Below are 15814 nucleotides of genomic sequence, written 5' to 3'. Positions count from 1 at the left end.
ATTATTATTATTATTATTATTATTAAAAAAAAGAAAAAAATATTATGTCCTTTTTCCAATATAGGAATTCAAACACTGTAATTATTTTTCCACATCATGATCATTATATGAAGCACAAACAGCCTATAGTCTGAACTGGATGCTGGATGGTTTGAAGCAGTGAGTGACTCAGTCTGGGATAAAGTGACTGCTAAAAATGAAACCTTCAAGTCATATGGTGAAAGTGTTTTCTTGTTCGTTTGTATACTTAGTTAAAAACTCTGCTGCTGATGTCATGCTTCTGTTTGTCACACCATTCTATAGATAATTGTGATAATTTATTTTAATGATGGTTAATAATAAAGTTTATTTAAGTCTTATTTATTTGAGATTATTCATTGATGTTAAGATCATTTTCCATTCAAGAATTTTAGCATTGGAACATCATTTACACTGTAAGAGAGGCCTTTAGCACATTTCTAATAGCATCAGATAGTGAACTCCAGCACAGTCTAACATGTCTTCACACTGTTGGTGTGTCCTTTGGTGGTTGGGCCCAGCGTGATATTTTTTGAGACTGTCCTCCCTAAAAAAAGAGCCCCATAGGTTGTCATGTTACCCATGTTACCATGTTTTTGTTGCTAGGTGACATTCTAGTGGTGGTAGTAATTATGACAGGAACAAAGGGAAAAGTGCGGTGACGTAGCATAAAGAGAGACAAAGGAGGTTGTGGCGGATGGATGAATATGACACAGGAGAGCGGTGTTCCATTCCCATGTGAAAGTAGCAGTTTTTGTTGTTTCTATTATCCATGACCGTTCGACAAAGTTAACCACGTTGTTATTATTGTAACCATGACAACAATACAAATGTAATGCTGAGGAAGTACTCGTGAAGTGAAATCACAATCTTTTCCTGAACCTAACCTAGCTATGTCAGTTATTATAGTAACCATGGCGTCAAACGTAGGTACGCCACTGTTGGTACAGTCTGTGTGTTTATTATTGTAACCATGACAACCGAGGTCATCCAACAAGAACATTGTTGGAGCATTGTTGGAGCATTGTTGGAGCAGGAAGTGGAAATAGGACTTTACATTATTTATATACAATGCCTTTGAAGCATATAGATGAATCATTGTAGTTTCTATGACTTTACAGTTGTTCTGAGGACATCGGACATTGATGCTCTTTTCCACCATAGTTGATGGAATTGATAGCGCATCATGCTGCTGCTGGTGTTTGAGCCCTCTCTCTGTTAGGGTCTGTTTAGGTCGACTGCACCTAATTATCCTCGTGGCTCTTCGGTCTATTCAGGCCTGTCTTTATTGAAAACTGATTTATGCATGTTGTGTAAGTTTTCCACAAGTCAGTCTCTGTACCGCAGACCACACATGCATAACAAGTCCACCTTTCAGCCCAGAGAAGTCAGTGCTGCAAAGCTTTTTCTCCATGCAGGATTTATCATGGGATTGCTTTTTAAAGCTAAAACTCTCACCCTGTGCAGCACCAGCAGACCCCTCAGATCCTCCCACCGTGGCATGTTGGTCGTGTCCTGATCGTGGTAAAAAAAAAAAATAAAAAAAATAGGCAGCAGACAGGGTTTTTTTCAGTAGCAGCTCCTCGGCTCTGGAATAGTCTGCCGGAGGCCATTAAACTGACTGAGTCTGCTGATACTTTCAAGATGCACCTTAAGACCCACTTTTATTCTCTAGCTTTTAATTGTCTTTAACCTGTTTTTGTTTTTTTTAATCTGATTCATTGAGTGTTAAACTGCTTAAACTTGCTTCTATTTTTATCTTCTACTACTTCCACAGCATCTGTTATGCACATATACTGTATGCCTTCATGCTTATATGTGTATGTGTGGCACATAGGATAATTATGTAATATTATTTATTAATTTAATTGCCCAATGTGTGCTGTTTATACTGCATGTATATATGTTTTATACTTTACACGAGACCACCTGTGAGGTTATATAAGCTGTGGGCGAGCCGCAATCTTCAGTAGGCAGTTAACGTTTTAGTAAAGCAACTGAAGACCAGCTCACCCACAGTGCCTTTGTTGTTTGTCCTCACAGGTGGGTAAATTAAGTGAAAAAGGGTCGTACAAGTTGTAAATATTGTGTGCTTTCTGTTTTTTGTATTGTTATGTGCTTTTGATAATTTTGCTTATATGCTAATTTTGTAACTGTCGATGTTAGCTTAGTGTTTCCAACGGAAGCGAGTGAGAGGTGACGTTTGCCCTCCTCCGCTGGTAGATGTGTGTGTGTGTGAAAGTTAATATTACAGTGTTTTGTGGTTTATATTTTGTATATTCTGTCATTAGGTCCCAATAGTTTTGTTAATTTGTTATTTTGTAATTAGGCAGTTAGTAAACGTTATATAACGGTATATAACGATATATAACAGCTACAGCACGAGCCGCAGCTGATTCACAGCACAGCGCAGTGTACCGTTGCTAGGCACCTAGAAAGCGCTGAGGCTGCGGTGCTGCAGGAACAGGAAGAGGGAGATGTTCTTACAGATACATTGTAAATATGATTGTTTTGTGATTTAATATACAAAGGGGAATAAGATAATTGTTTATATAAGGAAGATTACAAGTAAAATGATATAGAATTAACATTATAAACATTTGGTGAATAGTTTCATTGTATTTTGAAATAGAGTAATTTTAATATTGTGATTATAGTGATTATTGTGATGATTGTATTGATTTAGTTGGCAGTTAACGTTTTAGTAAAGCAACTGAAGACCAGCTCACCCACAGTGCCTTTGTTGTTCGTCCTCACAGGCACTCATTTCTTTAAAGTGTGTCACTCCTGGAGTACAGAACTTCATGGGCGTAACATATCTTTGTTAAAACCTGAAACTTAATGAGTCAAAAGTAAAAATAGTCATTATGCAGAATGCCCCCTTGCATGCTGAAATAAGTACAGCATGTATATATAATAAGTATAACAAGTACCTCAAATTCTCAAATTTGTAGCTGCAGAGGTTAAAATGTGTAGCTGTGTGAAATACAACACAGTGTATAGGCTCCATGTGTGCTAGTTCTTACAGAAAACTTCTGCATAATAGGTTACATTTCTTTCTTCGGTTCACAAATGGTCTCTCCATACCCTCACATGGCTGCTGCTTTGGACTACTGGCACTTTGAGAGTCAACATATTTTTTGATTGAATACAGCATTACAGTTAGAAGTAGATTGGACGGTGTACAAAGCACACCAATGTCACACCAGAGACTGGAGGTCGCATCCATAGTCTCATTTGTGGTTAGGTCGAGGTAACAAAATCGCTGATGCAGTGAAGTTGATTTAATGTAAGAACTATAGTTTACAGGCAGACAAGCTGACAGGTAGGTATACAGGGAGACAGGCTGGTAGGCAACTAAACACAGGGAGCAGACACAGGAAAACACACGAGACAGTCCAACAAGGAGCTGGTGGTAATGGCAGGTTTAGATACTGGCTGACGAGGAAACTAGGACTGTGTGGGTGGGCGGGGAAGCTCAGGTGACTGAAAATGGCAAACAAGTGAGATATGAAGACAGAGAGACAATCAGGGGATGTCTGGAGGGTGGATAGGTAATGACTGGTCTGAGGAGAAGTGGGGGAACTGAGGAGCAAACTGTGACAACATTTTGGACAACATGCGTTTGCTGTTGCGGTTTAATTTTGAAGAAACATCATTTTTTTGTCTCTTGAAAAAATGCACTTAGTAACTTTCCACCACTGCCATCATGCTCTGGAGACTATGAGTTTATTACAGACTTTATAGGTAATCTATTTACCATTACCATCACCACACTGACGCTGCAGTTTTTATTCAGAGTTTGATCTACGCTGAACACACTGTTCACTCTGTTAAACTTAAGACAAAGTCAAAGTGAAGAAAAGAGTAAAAAAAAAACAAAAAAAAACATGAAGTTATTGTTATTCATGCTTGGATCAGTGTCCTCTCTGTCCTTCACAACACATCATGTGGCAAAATGATAGAGGTGGGAGGTGCTGCTGGTGTGGTGGAAATGACATTATCTGGGTGGAAGTGTGAGTTTTTTTTTGTTTTTTTTCCTTTACTTGTTATTGCCTGTGTGTGTGTGTGTGTGTGTGTGTGTGTGTGTGTGTGTGTGTGTGTGTGTGTGGTGGGCGGGAGGTGAAAGCTGTAGTTGTGTGTGGAGGGGGCATTTTGTTTTTCAATCTCTTCACGCTCGGTTGGACAGTCAGATGGGATTAATGGTTGGTGGCGAGCAGAGTGACGGGGTCAGTGGGACATGGGACGAGGTGTGAAATCACTTCTCTGTGGCCCAGTGACAAAGAACTGAGAGGACTGGCTTCTGGCTACATCATCAGCCCCAACTCTAATGATTTATTAGGATTATTATAGTGTTTTGACCTGTTTCTTTATTTTTCTGTTAAATCTTGAGTGAAGCTCACAGTAGTTTTACTTAACTTTAGCAGTAGTGGTCAAAATTGTCAGTACACTTCCACTTGAAAAAATAATGGGTACCCGTGATTCTCAGACAGGTTGCTTTTGATTTTAGATGTAAGTTATTATTTTGAATAACATGACAAATGAAAATGTTTATGGACAAAAGTATTGGGACCCATAAGCTAATATTTTGTAGTACAATCCTTTGAAGCTGCGAGTTTCAGATCTTCCATCGATGTTCAGCTGAATAAAGATCAGGATTTAAAGCGGGCCACTTCAGAACCCTGCGCTGTTTCCTTCTCATCCACTCTTGGCTGCTTTCAGATGTCCCGCTGGCGGAGCCATGACCTCCAACTGCGACAGAGCTCTCTGTCAGTGGGCAGTATGTTTCGCTCCAGAATGCTCTGATAATCTCCTGATTTCATTGTGCCCTGCACAGACTCAAGGCTCTCTGTGCCAGATGTAGTGAAGCAGCCCCACGACATAACTGAGCGTCCCGTGTTTCACGGTGGGGATGGTTTCTTTTCTTTAAAAGCGTGCCATTTTTTCTTCAATGAACATAGAGATGATGAATCAACATCATATGCCACATACTAAAGACTTTGAAAAACTAAAGTCTGACACTGTGAACACACTGCCCGCGATGTGTTTGCGTGGCGGCTGCGTGAACTGCTACGGCTCACATACAATGTGTGTGTGTCCACACCACTGTGTTTCTGCTGCATTGCTGCTGCTGCAGCTCTCTACATACAGTTCACAAGTTACTGGAATGTTGGATTTCTTTTCATTATAAATTATTTTCTTACTTATTTTTGACAGACAAAATCAGTAAAATGTCACTGTCTCTTTATATTTTTTCATGTCTGTCATATTCAGATTCAGAAACTGTGGAGGGTGTCAGTTTGATGTAATGTTGCCGGTATGATGTCAAATATGACATCAATGGGTCTTTTCTCTGTTTCTGCTGCGAGACGCGTCAAGCATGGAAAGTAGGTGAGACACAGAATCTCTAGACCATGTGACACAGCCGCGAGGCGTGAGACGTGCAGGCAGTGTATCCCCTCTCACCTGTTAACATGGGCACCGAAATGAAAACCAAGACGGACCGTAACCGCCAGTGAGTTCCCTCTCACATCTGAACTCTTTTTATTCTCACACTATAAGATTCTGTAAAGATTGGAGATCTTGCAGGGTCACTATTTAGAAGACTCGATTTCTTTTCAGATTATTTCCCATCATGCTCCTGGTGGGAATGTTTTTGCTCTTTGAAACTCTACATCATTATCATTATTATTATTCTTATATAAAGTTAGTAACTCAGTATTGTGGTTCTCATGATCTGCCCATAAAATGACTGTTTGGACTTTAAATTTATGATTTCCTGTTTTATTTTGAAATTAGTTTCCTTGCCTCCCTCATGTATTTAACACCAGTCTTACACCAAACCACTCACATTGTTGCTCCTCCCTGGAGTCTCCTCCATGCTCACTATCAGCTCAGTTTCCTGCTTCCTGTTTGTGAGTCTGTCAGTGTTCACATCATTGAACATCACTGTCACGAGCCATAAACTAAAAACTTATGATAATATTAAACATGTTTGATTTTATGAATGTCAAGATGAAAAACAGAGTGACTGGATGATCACCTGACAACAAACCATCCAGATGATGAGAGCTAAACTGGAAATTAGTCCGTGACAGTGAAATTGCTTGAAAAGTCATATAGCAGTAAACATCACTAAATTCTGTTTTAAACATATATTTATTAATATTATTCTGAAGTGTTTTTCGTTGATGACTTGAATTGTTGTGCTCTATTCACTGTATTTTATGAGACTCAGATAAATACTGACTGAAGAGTGGGAGGTGGACAGTTTGGGCTTGGGCATGTTTAAGCATGTGTATGTTGTCTTTATAGTGGTGTGTGTGTGTGTGTGTTTGTGTGTGTGTGTGTGTGTGTGTGTGTGTGTGTGTGTGTGTGTGTGTGACATTGGGCAGCTGTGAAATGGACTGTGACAGTGGCTTCAACCAGACTTACTGACTGCCCATGGCAAGCCAGGAGCCCCAGTGGCCTTCTGTCAACACACTCTCTCTCTCCCCCTATCTGTCTCTGTCATGTTGTCTCTCTCACCTCGCGCACACAGACACACACACACACACACACACACACACACACACAGTTTTACTATATCTAATTAAGGCTGAGTGCCATTTCAGCTTCTACAGGATGCGTTTTTCCACCCACATGTGCACTCACTCTGGCCGGCTCCTTCCCATCGGTCACAAAACGAAATGGATGGCTCCTTTGTTCAAGGTGATCGGAGTCAGCACCCATGGGACTCCTTATGCAGCACCCACATCCACAGGAGGCTGTGTTTGCTCCCTGAAGTCAATAAATCATTCACTTTCTATTCTCTCTTATTCCACCATATACAGTATATATACACTGACATATAAGTCTGGCACATTTTCTTTATTTCATTCAGCCAGAATGTTGTTTATTGCATTCAGATTTTTGGTTCAACTCCAAAAACACAAACAATGCAAATTAAAAAAAAAAAAAAGTCAGTTAGGATTCTGAGGCCATTGGCTGCTCTTTACGATCATGTGCCGAATGTCACTTTGGGATCTGATCCTCAGAGCTTTGTTGTGTTTTTATGCTTGCGGGGGGGCGTGTTGTTATTTTTCTGACATTACTGCAGCACTGATAATGCCTTATTATGGCTGGCGGGCACATTTCCCCAGCACCCCTCTCATGTGTTGATGATGGAAGTGCAGTAATTGGCCACGCTGACTGACAACCTATGTCTCAGAGGAGATAATGAGGCAGCCATTTTGCGTGATGCTGGCAGACACTTTGAGTGGTTAACACAATTAACTGCTGCACGGCGCAGATCACTAGGTAAATTTATTAGCAGGCTGATTCCAGATTACACATTCATGAATATTAATCACTGGCTGATTACTGATTGAAAATTAAGAACATGAGTGAATTCTGGTGAATTTTGGATCTAGTTTTTGTAGATGTGATTGGTGTTCCAGAGCCGAGCACTGAGGCATCAGAGATAAAGAGATATGATGCCGAGGCCTAATGGATTAGGAAACAAATTGTTCAGACATATGTCCTGTAATGATGTGAGGGAATGGGAGGAGCCTGGGTAACCTTGTTGAGGGAGCTTAATGCACCTGCACATCCACACAGTGTAACTTCCTCTGTTTTGTCTGTCTTCAGTCCTCAAGTGTAACTGGAGGAGCGTCAGTGGTGATTTACTTTTTAGTGATTGATTTCAGTCATTATTGTTTCTGACTCTTCCACACAGTTAGCAGACAGATAACCTTCCAGTGCTGGAGGAGGTTCTCAACTGACAGTGAACTATGTTTTTTTTTTTTTTATGTGTGTGTGTGTGTGTGTGTGTGTTTTCTGGATAAACCAAACCATTGCCATGAAAAAAAAAATATTGGCCCTTGAGCTGTTTGATGCTCCACCGTGTTCACCAGATTACCATTACCTTGTTACCAAATTTGATACCACAGTAAAAAACAGAAAACTACAGAGGCTGCTGCACACACAGTGCTAACACACATGCACATGTGCACACACACCTCCATATAGTCATTGTACAGCAGTAGTTTAAACTGACTAACATGGTGACAGACCCATACTGTGAAAATATTCATTTACAGTCAGTGTTATATTTTAACAGAACTTTGATGACTGCAGCTGCTAATGTGAGCAACCAGCTCATGTTATGAGCTGTTGCTATATTAGCCTAAGCAAGCTAACATTAGCCTCTGTGAATGTTGTGTGTGGAGCGTTGCTACAACAGATGTCAGTGGTCACAGTTCACAACATTTCAGGACATGAACATGTTGACAACATGTTTATTGGTATAAAGTGAACAACTTAGACTCATCAGTTTGAGCTCTGTGTACAGATCTGATGTCCGTCTCTGAGCTGCTCAGATCAGTCTGAGCTAGTTCCTTCTGTGGCTCCATTTACATACTGACTTCTGGTTGTCTACAACTTGTCACTTATGATCTGCGTCAAATACTAAATATCTCCATACACCAGAGAGTGTCGCAGTGGACCTTTTGCTGTACCTGCACTTGCTACATCTTCTGTTCCAGTTTGTTGTCAGACTGAAACAACTGGAGGATTATTATACTGCTCTCATCAGTTGTGGAAGAATCACATCTCCAGTATCTACGACAGTTCGGTAGAAAAACAAGTACTTTCACATTTTCAGAGTTTTGGCATCGACTTGATACTGAAGTAACGGTTCTCATGACATCCCTAGTCTGGTGATAACGCTGAGACTGAGCCAAACAATACTGTGGACCCTAAAACCAAAACAATGAGCTGAAAGACAAAAGCTGCCACCAACTGATCATTTTTTGTGGGTTCACTAAGAACAGGAGAAGCTCCATCTCTCACATTGGTCATTTAAAGTTCCTCTCCAGACATGTTGGTAAAAATCCTTTGCCCTGATTAATATTTAGTTTAACATGTTTTTCACACATAAAAAGTGAGAAAAAAAGCTCATCTACTCTTTCTTCCTGATTCCTGATTTGCATTGAGAAATCTGGATCTGGCGTTATGCCCCGCCCACCACCTGCTTGTTCCAGGTGTACAGGTGAAAGAGCAGAGAGTATCAAGATGGTGAGAGGAGGAAACATCAGAGAGACTCAGCCACATGTTTGAGCCTCAGTCAGACCCAGACTCAGATGAGGAGTCTGTTGAGACCAGAACCAGAGACTAGCAGACGGATCAGAATGGTTAGCTAATTAGCATCTTTTATTTGTTTATATTGTTTGTTAGCTTGTAACTGGCAGTGGCTGACAAAAACAAAGTTGATTTTCATCAGAAGAGGTCTTTTAATATTGATTAGTGCATCATTCTTGAGGGGTCATGGTGGGAGGGGGGGCGTGGTGGTGTAGTCTATCCCAGGTGACATTTTTACAAGAGGCCTGGGGTTACACACTCGACAAGTCACCAGTCAATCACAGGGCTGACGCACAGAGACTGACAACCTTTCACTAGGACATTCACACCTACAGGCAAGTTGGAATCGCCGGCTGACCTCACCTGCGTGGTCCTGGAGGAAGCCCATGCAGAACAGGAAGAGAGAGACCCCAAGCGGAGGGCAAGTTCGAACCCAAAACCCTTGTGCTTTCATTGAACTGCATTAATAAATAATTTAATGTAGACCAGTGGGTGAATCATTCATTAAACTAAACTATACTACTATACAATGGCTTCTATAAGCAACTCTTATCGTGTGTGAACCCTGCAGTTTTCAGATTAGACTGAGGCCTCTCACATCCTCTGTCTCAGTAGACCACAGAGTGATTATTGTTTCTTACATTAACTGATCATAATGGTGTCAGTTTTTTATTGTAACAGCTGATGACATCTCCCTCTGAGCAAAATCTTTATCCCAACCCTGAAGGGGTCAGAGCGTCCCAGTGTCAAGCATCATTATACAATCAATAAATACTTCTCCAAGCAGGTCATAAACATAAACAAGCTCTATTCCAACTGCTACTAGAGCTGTTCAGTCAATACAGCAGTAATAACAGCAAAAAGGTTATAAGTGATCTAGTGTTAGTGTTTTTGTGCGTCAGCAACAGTGTGATGATGATGATGATGATGATGATGATGATGATGATGATGATGCTGATCCCTCAGAGTTGATGTTCCTGTCACTCTCTGTGACAGGCTGCTGCACCTGCTGCGTCACATCACTTTTCAAGCTGAATGACATAAAAATCAAGATGTTAAACCCCCTCTGATGAAAATCAAGTGTTTAACCTTGTTAACATCCATATGATGTTTTTATATAATACAGGCATATGATGAATGAAATACGCATCAACACCATGCTGAGTGTTTCCTCTTTGAACTGCAGTGAATCAATGATGGTCTCATAAAAACAGATTCAGACAGCAAGGATTTCATATGTCACAAACCTGAGGAACCAATCCTGTCAACGTGTGGGGATTGGGGGCGGGGCTAAAAAAAACTGAAAACTTATCAGTACAGAGAGAGAGCATTAGCATTAGCACAACCACTAACACTGTGTCAGCCACTGCCTGTTACAAGCTAACAAACAACATAAACAAATAAATGATGCTAACTACGCTAACCGCTCTGATCCCTCCGCTAGTCTCTGGTTCTGGTCTCAACAGACTCCTCATATGAGTCTGGGTCTGACTGAGGCTCAAACATGTGGCTGAGTCTCTCTGATGTTTCCTCCTCTAACCATCTTGATACTCTCTGCTCTGTCACCTGTCCACCTGGAGCAAGCAGGTGGTGGGCGGGGCATAACGCCAGATCCAGATTTCCAAAAGGCGAGCCACCGTGGCGCCCTCAGATTTTTCAATGAGAAAGTAAGAGTAGCTGTACTTACAACCCCAGTTTTTTTTTCACTTTTTATGTGGGGAAAACCATGTTAAAGTAAATATGAATCATAGCAGAGGATTTTTAGTTTAAAACATGTCTGGAGAGGAACTTAAACATGACCATCAGGGCAGCTGCAGAGTAACACGCATTTAAACAACATTCAAGCAGAAAAGTGATGCATGGTCTTAAATCTAAAACCTAGTCTGGCTGCTTCAGTGGTAAGAGAACATGTACACATGCACACAACCTGCAGACTGCCCCTGTACAGATACAGTACATTACAATTAAAAAAGCTGCTTATTGCCACTGAAGCTAACAGAGACAGGCTGAAGAACTTCCAGTGATACTGGTCCATCACAGAGAGACGTGAACATTCATCTACATGAAAATGTCAAAGTCTTCACTCTGGGTTAATGTTAAACCTATTAACACAATTTGAGTGATCAATGCCCACCTCGTTTCTCCTGTGTCACACACATCAGCTGATTTTACAAAGACCTGGGTGAAAATTGGACGTGTTAGTGATACAATCAGGAACAATACTTGAACCTACGAGAATACAGCCATCATGAGTTTGATGAGAAATTCTGACCTGGATCCAAGCAGCACAGTTTTCTGCTGTCCCAGGACAGTTTAGTAATCACAATAAATCACAGTAAATCACAGCCTCTTCTAAACGTAGCTCAGAGTATATTCAACTTCTTTGCTGTAAATGCTACTTTTGTGATTTCACTTTTGCCAAGACTTTTGCATTATTTCTGTTATTGTTTTTTTTAATTCTAATATTTTATAAAACAAAAACAAGGAGTGATGTCTGATGAGGCAGTTTTCCTTTCTTTTTTATTTTAAGCTTTTTTGAAGAAAAAATTCTGCAGGTTCAAGGTCTGCTTGGGCTTAATGTCCTCACGTTTTCACAGTTTGTATGTGTGTGTTTGATGCAGGCTATTATGTGTATTTCGTGCAAAAACTATAGGTCCTGTAATGTGCTGAAATAATACTCAGATGGGAGAAACTAGCCAGCGGCCTAGTGAGTACACATTGTTACACAGTAATAAAACCTGTGAATGTCATGGCTTAGAGTTCTCCAGCACTGTGCTGGAATTCCAGCACGAGTTTTAGCTTTTTAGATTAGAAAATAGATAATCAGGGCTTAAAGTATTCCGGCACCGTGCCGAATCTCTGGCGTAACGCTGTGAGAGACAAAAATGAAAAGTCTGTACATTTGGGAATTTGTTGTGGATGCCGTTTATCATGTCCGAGGTAATAAAGTTCACCTACTAATGGTATGAGAGGAATGCAGCTCTCGCTCTCAACCTAACCAACTTTACTAGCCAATCAGATATCTATATATATATATACTGTATGTATGTATATGTATGCAGCCATAAGGTACCCTATATTTTGCAATTAATCAAGTAGACCTACTTTATTAATAAATTAATAAATCTTTGTTTACACTTTGGGTCAGTGAAGTATCACCTTAATAGTATCAGCTCAATAATGCACAATGCACGAGACCCCACTGCTTTGAATAGCCCTGCAATGAATAGGCTATTCGTTTTGTTTTCATATCATCGTTGCAATCTTTTGGACCAATTTGGCAATCGTTTGACAACAGTAGGTCTATTATGTCGCATTCACTGTTTAAAGACCAACGGAGGAACAAGCGTTGAAAAGTCTGAAAGACAGGCGTATTGGATGGGCAATTTTTTATGGCTTTAAAAGTTGTGCTTGGGCTTGGATACAGTTACGGGATTATGGTTTCCCACTGAGGAATGGGTGAGTAGATAATGCATTTTTCTTCTATTTGGATCTTTCATTTAGAAACTATTAGATTCGGTCTTCTTGCCTTTCTGAAACGTAGGGATGGGTACCGAAACCCGGTATTGACTAGCTCGTTCGTTGTCCGTCAAATATTTTGTAAGCGGTATCGATAAAAGTAGCAGTACCGTTAAAATCTTAACGATACACTGAACACATTTCGCTCAAAGAAATTTTTCTTGCTTTAAGCCTTGGAATGTGTCTATTTATTTCACCATTGTGTTGTCATAAGGGTCAAAAAATGTAACTATGTTTAACAGCAGAAAAAAACCTCAGATGATCTTTTATCAACTTGAAATTTAATGACTGACTATGACATTAGAAATTGAAACATCACCTTTGTTAGTTTGTTCCTTTGTTTGCTGACCTACCAGTTGAATAATTAACACACAACAAAACCCACAAAGAAGCGCACACACAATGGGAAATTGAGATCATGTCCTCCTGATTGAACTCTCTCTCCTTCATGACCTTACCCACAACTCAAGTTCAAAGACAAAATAAGATTTCAAACACAATAAACATTTCCTGAAAGGTTGTTGACCAATGGGAAACACAGTCAGATGCTGTAAAAGTGCAGCAGATGACAGGATCCTCAGTTCCCTCTCTGCTGAAGCCATGAGTACATGTTTCAGTGGACAACAGGTCATACATCAGGTTTTTTCGGATGTTCAGAAGAAAGAAGAGAACAGTGATTTAGAACAGGAGGAGGAGCAGGCAGAGGAGGAGGAAGACGTATCTGAACAACAACAGAGCCCAATGCATCATCTTCATGTGACGAAGTCCCACAAGCTGAAAGTAACATGGTTTTTCTCACCATATGAAAACCAGGGCAGGATGGCAACACAAAATGTCATACCAATCTTGCAGCTGTTCATGCCCAGGAGCAAACAATCATCCTGGAGATTGGAGACAAGAGGAGGATGGAGGGCATTGACCTGCGTGCCTACATCAGGCTGCTGATCTTAGAGGGTGTTGTACAGGTCCTGAGGCGAGGCTAGATCTGGTTCCTGGGAGGCAGAGAGAGGAAAGGTGATTTTCCATCTCAATGTGTCACTGAAGGCTTTCACACTTTCGATAAGACCTATAAGACCTATGAGAGACAAACTGGCAGCCATAAGGGAGAAGAGGTGGGTGGAGCGTCTGTCAAACCTCTACAATCATGGGCCTGGAGTAACGGTTTCATATCTGTAATGTAAGTGATTCTTACTGTTAAATAAAATCCCTGTTTGAGGTAGAATTCACCGCTAACAGGACTGATTGCTCTCTATTGACCACTCCAAATGGCGATGACAGTCAGGCTCAACGTAATGAGAGGTGCACAATAAAGGAAGTGAGGAAAGCCAACATTACCCAAGATTAACTGTCATTCAGGTAAACAGAGAGGAGAGGGGAGGGGAAGATATCGTTCTCTCATCTGAGATTCCTGCTGCTTTGGTGCAACCTCCATCTCAGATTGTCAGCAGCCCACTCTTCATCTCTGTCAATTATTTACTGTGTAAATACACCTGGCTGCTTCTTCTGACCTTTCAGAGAGTTTGAGGAATTTCAGTCAATTAAGAACCATTTTTGAAGCAGATGCTGCGCCGGCAACCTCACTCTCTACTCACTGAAAAACCTGCCATGATTCCAATTTGCAGCATGAACCAACCTGAGACTGTATGGAAAAAAGCTGCCTAATGACCACAGTTATGGACTAGGAGCCTCTAAAGACATAAGCTATTTTTTACACGCTGTCAAAAAAAACACCTTTGGGAGAAATGTGCTGTCAGAAGAATTTCTGACAAACCTGAGAAAATAATGAAATGAAGGTTTGCCAGTGAGACAAAAGACAGGAGGGAGGATGGGGGAAGAAAACAAAGAGCAGTCTTTTATGCTGATTCATATCCTGTCCAGGAAAAATGAGGCACACTCCCGCCATATGTCCATCTCCTACAATTAACCACTCATTTTGCTAAAGGTCTCCTCGAGCGTCGAAACAACAAGAGAGAGAGAGAGAGATGGAGATCTTTGTGTGGTATGTTTCTCTTCTCCGTTTGGCAGGAAGCTTCCTCTCAGCAGGCACTAAGAGATCTTTTCTCCCAGCACTGATTCCATCAGGATTAGCGGGAAATGGCAGAAATCAATGCACTGAGGAGTTGGCGTGTATGTTGAGGATGCCTGGATTTGGAGGAGAGGAACCAATCCAGTGAGGCGGGGGTATTAGTTCTAATCTCTTGGAGCAGTCAGTGCCAGAGTCTCCCTAAAGCTGGGCTCAGACTACACGAGGTTTGGACCGATTTAACCCTGATTCACCCCTCCACACAATCGAAGGAGAGATCTGGTCCTGGACCTTGGTCGGTACTGATGTTCAGCCCAGATTATCTGGTAGTGCGAGGGGTTCACAGATCCAGTCTTAAATCTCCTAAACTCTTCACAGACTCATCGAGGCTGCAATAACGTCAAACATGTCTGATATTTAGGAGTTAAAATCTGTATGATTACACCGTCCATCCCAGAGTAGCTGACGGTGTTGCCAATAACCGGTAAACATTCTAAGCCCTTGAGGCTAATGTTAGCTAGCATACTATTGTTGACAGATATTAAAACTGACAGATAAAATCTAAGTTCTCGTTGAAGAATGGACAACCTGTGTTGACCACGTCATCCAGACTCGTTCAGCCTTTTGCTTTTGTACATTACAGCAAGCATCACAGTCTCTATTTTGTTTACATCTGCTTCCCCATGAGATCATGTGATCTCCTCCCTCTGGCAGGATAATCATCATGATATCCTGTAGTATGTGTGATGTGTGATGCCCCATTATTTTGAAAACTTGTAGTGTGAGTCTGGTTTAACACATCTCTACTTTCAAATCCTCACTTGGAGTGAAGTTGATCTGGAGGAAAGTTATTGATACAGGATGTGTATTTGATGGAGACGTCATTTAATTAATAACCTGCCCACTTGTCAGACTGAGGCCAGTTTGCCGTGAAAAAAATCCAGAAAGTTTGACCCTCAGTCTCTTTCTGGCCCTCTCTGTGCGCCTGTGTGTGCAGCACACCAGTTAAGTAAAAAACCCAGCCAACTCCTGATCACCTGCTTGCTCGCTGAGAATTCAGCATGTATATAAGAGATGTTAAGGATATTTTAACCCTTGACTGAGCTAAGCTAGCAGGTTTTGCCTGCTTCCAGT

The sequence above is a fragment of the Seriola dumerili genome, unplaced genomic scaffold (genome assembly GCF_002260705.1).
Source record: "Seriola dumerili isolate Sdu_G_001 unplaced genomic scaffold, Sdu_1.0 BDQW01000088.1, whole genome shotgun sequence".
Lineage (NCBI taxonomy): Eukaryota > Metazoa > Chordata > Actinopteri > Carangiformes > Carangidae > Seriola > Seriola dumerili.
The sequence above is the reverse complement of the archived record's forward strand: the minus strand, read 5'-3'. Positions refer to the sequence as shown.